The following is a 6,000-nucleotide window of genomic DNA, read 5'->3' on the forward strand; positions in this document are numbered from 1 at the left end:
ACCTCCTTCATGGCCAGGCCTTTGTTTTAGACTCCTGGTAGGGGGGTCAAATTCCAGTCTTTGCGTCAACAGGAAAGGCTGGGGCAACCAGGTGGGCAACCTCCAAAGTAGCCACATGGGTGCATGTCACATGAAATCTGACATGGGAATCATGTCAGGGTGATGAGATAAGTTGTTTGATACCAAACATGACACATTTCAGTGTGACCAGAATGGAGGTAGCATCCTCGGGGTGCCCGGTTGCCAGTCCCTTGTTTTCCTATGGCCCCCCTGATCACTTATAGCATCCCTTAATGGAAAGAGGCTACTATAGGGACATATAAGCTTGCACTTATAGGTCCACACCTTTAATATAATGCACCCTGCCTCCTGGGCTCAAGAGGCTACCTTAGAGATGACTGGCATATATTAAGAATAGTACTTTGACCTTGCCACACATGGTGAGGGCAAAGCTAAGTTCCAGCACGTTGCACTGCTCATGCAGTCTGAAATGACAGGACTGTCATCTGTTTACCCCGGTCACTCAGGGTGGCACTAACAGTGCTTCAGGTCCTGGCGACCCCTTTAACTCCCATGCCCTGGGTACCACTGTTACCATTTAACAGGGCTTATGAGGGGGTTAAAGTGCTTGCCAATTGGGGTTACCAATTCACATGTATCCAATTTAGGGAGAGAGCACTGGCACTGGGGCCTGGTTAGCAGGCTCCAGTGCACTTCCAGATTCATAACCATCAGCTTTGGGGCAAAAAGTGCGGGGGGAGGGGGTGTGACTATACAAAAAGGGCACTTTCCTGCAGGCATGTCTTTAGCAATAAATATTTGGCAATGCTTGATGAGCCGATAATAGCAGGTGACCAAAGTTATGCCATTGTGTTATAGTGAAATAGCCTCTCTTATCCTCGCCTCCTCATCTAGTCTGGCAATAAAAAATATATATTACTATATAAGCTTTGAGAACACCCTCTTGCAACATGTATTTTTATTAATTGGACTATATGGAAACATCAAAGACTACATGCAACAGTCTCAAGGCCAACTCACAGAGTTGCTAATTCTGCGTATTTATAAGTGGCACCTGGAAAGTGGGTGGAGCTGGTTCCAGGGGGGTGTCTGGTAGGAGGAGTCATGCAAAAAAGGTAAACACTGGCACACATTAACAATACCTTTCTCACACTTATATGCACATCTAATCATAGGTAACTGACAAAGACAATAGTGAGAATTCACCACCTTAGTAAAGTTGCAATCTCAGGTCAGAAATTTTGATCATAAATTAATAATCACCTGGTTACAGAATATTCGTAAAGCCTCCAAGCAAGACAAGTAAACAATGGAAAATGCAGTAATTTAAAGGCAGAATAGGTTGCATAAAGATTCAGTGCCCCATCTGGGAAATACCCTATGCTAATCTAAAAAAGACAGTTCAAGCATGGGAATTCATACGTAGGAGATGTAAGGATATAAGCATAAATATAAAGAGCATGGCGTCTCAAGAGAAGGAGTAAATCGTATGTCTGCAAAGGTGAAGAGGGACAAAGCAAGTGTGACTAACATTGGTTTCACAGAGTTAAACATCAAATTTCATCCAAACTTTTCATCCTACAGGTTCTCAGCAATAGCACCAATCAAAAGCCAGTGTTCCCAACATCTGGGCCGGCTTCCTTCTCATGGATAGAACAATGCCTGTTTCTCTCTCATCCTCATGGCTTTCACAATATCTCACAAACGGTACACAGACAAAATATCGAGTTTTAAATTTCGATATACAATAATATCGAAGTTTAAATATCGATGGGATAAAATATCGAAGGTAAGTAATATCGACAGTCTTAATATCGATATTAGTATGATATCAGTAATATCGAAGTTTTAAATATCGATGTCAATAATATCGAAATAAATAACTTCGATGTTACTAATATCAATTTTTAAATACATTTAGTGTATATTATATTGTATTTATTATGTTTTATTATTTATTTTTAATGTAATTTAATTAAATATTGTCTTTTACTACTGTAGCGGGTTGTGGGTTTATAGGGGAATAGGGTGGGAAGTAATTTAATTATGTTAAATTAATTATTAAGTAGTAGGAATTATTAATTAATTAATTGAGAATTAATTTTTAATTAATTTTAATTAATTGATTAATTGATAAATATGTTCTGTGGCGGGTTATGGGTTTATAGGGGAATAGGGTGGGAAGTAATTTAATAATAATTAATTAATTAATATATGTTTGTACATATTTTAATTAATAATTAAATGGTAATTAATTTATATTAATTAGTTAATTAATTAATATAATTTCGTACATATTTTTAATTATTAATTAGTTGGTAATTAATTAATATTAATTAGTTAATTACATTAAATATAGTAATTTTTTTATATATTTTTTTTTATTCTTAATTAATTAATTGGGGAAAATAATATTAATTATTAAATTAAATTAATTACAGCTAATGTGCTAATATATTTACTTTATTGTTATTGTTAATTAATAATTAATTGGTAATTAAATAATATTAATTAATTTTGGGTAAAGGAGTATTTTTAGGGTTCAGGGTCAGTTTTCAGTTCTTGGGTAAAGGGGTATTTTTAGGGTTCAGGGTCAGTTTTCAGTTTTTGGGTAAAGGGGTATCTTTAGGGTTCAGGGTCAGTTTTCAGTTTTTGGGTAAAGGGGTATTTTTAGGGTTCAGGGTCAGTTTTGGGTTTTTGGGGTACAGGGATATTTTTAGGGTTCAGGGTCAGTTTTGGATTTTTGGGGTACAGGCGTACAGGGTAAAAACAAAAAAAAATTACATTAAATCAATTTAATAACATAAAAAAAATAAAATTACATTAAATTATTAAGTGTTTTATTTATTTTAAATGTATATGTATTAGTTTTAATTTTGTTTTAATATTTTTATTTAATATTTGTAAAATTATATGTATTTTAAAATTATTTTTACATTATTATTAATACATTTAAAAAAACGATATTTTTAATTCCGATATTTTTGTACTACGATATTATTTTTTCGATATTTTTGTACTTACCTTTATGAAGATATGATTCCGATATTTTTGATGTCGATATTTTTGTGCCGATATTTTTGTATTTCGATATTCTGTCTGTCGATATTATGTCAGACATTCCTCACAAACAAGTGTTCGCCTCCTCTGCCTCCCATGCTAAGCATGTCCTGGAAATCATCGCTCAATCATTTAATCAAAGCTAAAGGACATTCAAACACTGAGCTATCAAAGAATAACATTTTTAAAAGAAAGTTATGCACAACCAGCATAAACGCAAAGTTTAACTTTAAAATGGAGTAGGACACCATGACCCAATAATGCTAATATTAAGATGCACATTCTAAATAAAGTTAATCGATAACATATGATTAATTCAGTTTACTAAGTCGAAATGTGAAATACCATTAAATAATTCAATCACACATGTAAATATATATTATGTATGTTGCAGGTTAACATATTATTAACCAAAAAGTAACTGATGATGACACTGTCAGCAATTTCCACCTCTAATGGCTCTGGAAGCAATAACATCAAACATGGATTATTTTTCCTTATGACAGTGCTAGAAACTGTTTGCCAACCGCTTCTGCTTATGTCTGTAGTCTTCCAACTCAACCCTGTACCTCTTCTAGTTCTGTGTCTTCTCAATGTCATCATTTTTTCAACCTAGTTCCATCCAGTGATCTCTCCTTTCCTTTATGGTGTCCACATCCCTTCTTTGCCATCAGTTTGAATGCTTTCACCATTAGAAACAATCACACAAACTCCAATAATCAAAATGGATCTCACGATTGCTTCTAAATGTCTACTACAAAGTTTACTAAACAGTTTACCCACATCAGCCAAATCCTTCCCATTTGCTTCCCAGGCACCTCTCTCTTCCAATTTCTTTACAATTTTTGGTAAACTTTCAATATTCTTCACATATATTCTTCACACTTGATATCCTTCCTCTTATCTGGCACATTAGTGCAGCATTGTTGGACATGCAAAACTTTGCAACCTCTTCCCTCTTCTGCGAGCAAATATGTACAGCTAATCTGTTCTGAAGAACCATGGCTGTCATTGCTACCAATTTGAATTAACGGCATCTAATGCTCCTGCTATATCATCTGCCGTCTGTCAATCAAAGTGGACAACTTTCTAATTTTCACATAATTCACAATCACGCCTACCAAAAGAATTAAAGCTCCCAAAATGTCGCCCACTAATTGTGTTGCCCTGCCGACAGATCTTCCATGAGTGACACTAATATTGTTTTCTAATTTACATACACTATATATCTTTGAAAACATTAACTCCATATAACAACTACCTACCCAGTTAGATGGCAACCGAAAATAAGCATTGTTTCCATATATGTAGTACACTCCACATACTGAGGATTCTTTTCCAGCTAAAAATAAATTAATTTTGAACTTCAACTCCTTGTACACACTTACTCCATCCCATCTCTAATGGATTCTTAACCTATTTCTTTAATCTTCTGATACACAACCTCTTCCTCTACCATATCCAAACTTAATCTAGGATGTACTCCTTCATCCTTTTACTCCTATTCTTGCTTCTCCCAATTAGTAGCCTTGCTATTAGTTAGATCTTTTGCAATCTGTTCCCTTCTTGTCTAAAATTCTACCATAAATCGCTTTTCATCCCCGTTCATCTTCCAAGTAAGATTTCCCTTATTATAGGACAACGTGGTCTCCCCACTCAAAAAGAATCCGCATTCATATTCTCATGCTACTGCAGCATATGGAATTAATGATTTGAACATAGGTACCCTATAAATTGGTTTGTCAACATTTGAAAAATTATAACCTAAACTACCTTGTTTATAAAACAAACTTGTAATAATGCTATGAGGTAGGGGGTGGGTTATTGGGATATAATGATAATTCATAAGACCAAAAACATAAGTCTGCAAATAAGTACACACATAGCATCCGTTTGCATCTATTACCTGTGAATTGCCATGCAATACCTTAAAGAAAATGTAGAAGCTCTAAATTAAACTTTAGTTGCTCTTCTACAACATTTAAATAATGCTGCTCATCTTCTATGGCAAGGGTATATGTGGTTTCAAAGGTAGCCGGCTCTCTGGGGGAACTCAAACCTATTAATAAGGCTATCAAAATATTAGTGACACTGTAATCCCCATCGCTGTACACTAATTTCGTGAACAAGCCAAAATGATTTCTCATGAATCAGAAGGAGAAACATTTTATACTCAAATTTAACACAAACAGGCAGTCCTCAAATATCTTCGTATCTCGGGTAGAATTCTGTAGCACTATTGGCTTATCCATAAAGAATGTAGAATTCAGCTATTTCTAAGCCAATTCCTAACCCTAAATCCATCTTCGAAAAAATGACTCTAATCTTCTACTGGAGCCTGAGCCCTAAATGTCATCGCAATGATTAAGGTAAAAGTACATTCGTTTTCAAATGTGTCAGTTGACCTTAGTATAGCCTAAATCAAAATTCAGTCAGAATCAAGAATGTGGCACCTTGGATCTTGGAAGTTTCTCCGAAAATAGTTGGCCCATCATCAGTCTCTTGTACTTTCAAGTCAGCTTTACTTTCAGCAAAGTATGTCCATTCAGGAGCTGAGCACCGCCGACTAGGCACCTCTGTTCTCTTTGACCTCCTATCTACTGGCTGTTCAATGTCACTGGTGCTTTGCTCATGTCGCTCTATCTCTTCATTGATAACCTCTGCAATGCGCTCTTCAGACTGGAAATTTTCTGCTTTTCTCCTCTACTTGACCACCTTTCTTTTCTTGAGCCCATTCTGGTCACACTGCTTTCTCCTTCTCCAGGCTCAGAGTCGGTGTTAACAGGTTCTTCAGCTTGGTTCCCTGTGGCTACTCTTGGCTCATTCACCACAGGCTCTGCTTTTGTCTTGAAACACTTGTGCACACTCTTCTTCTTCCTCTGCACATTCGGGTAGCATTGAAGTTTAACTCTGCAAATA

Source organism: Lissotriton vulgaris, chromosome 3_1, assembly GCF_964263255.1.
Source record: "Lissotriton vulgaris chromosome 3_1, aLisVul1.2, whole genome shotgun sequence".
Classification (NCBI taxonomy): domain Eukaryota; kingdom Metazoa; phylum Chordata; class Amphibia; order Caudata; family Salamandridae; genus Lissotriton; species Lissotriton vulgaris.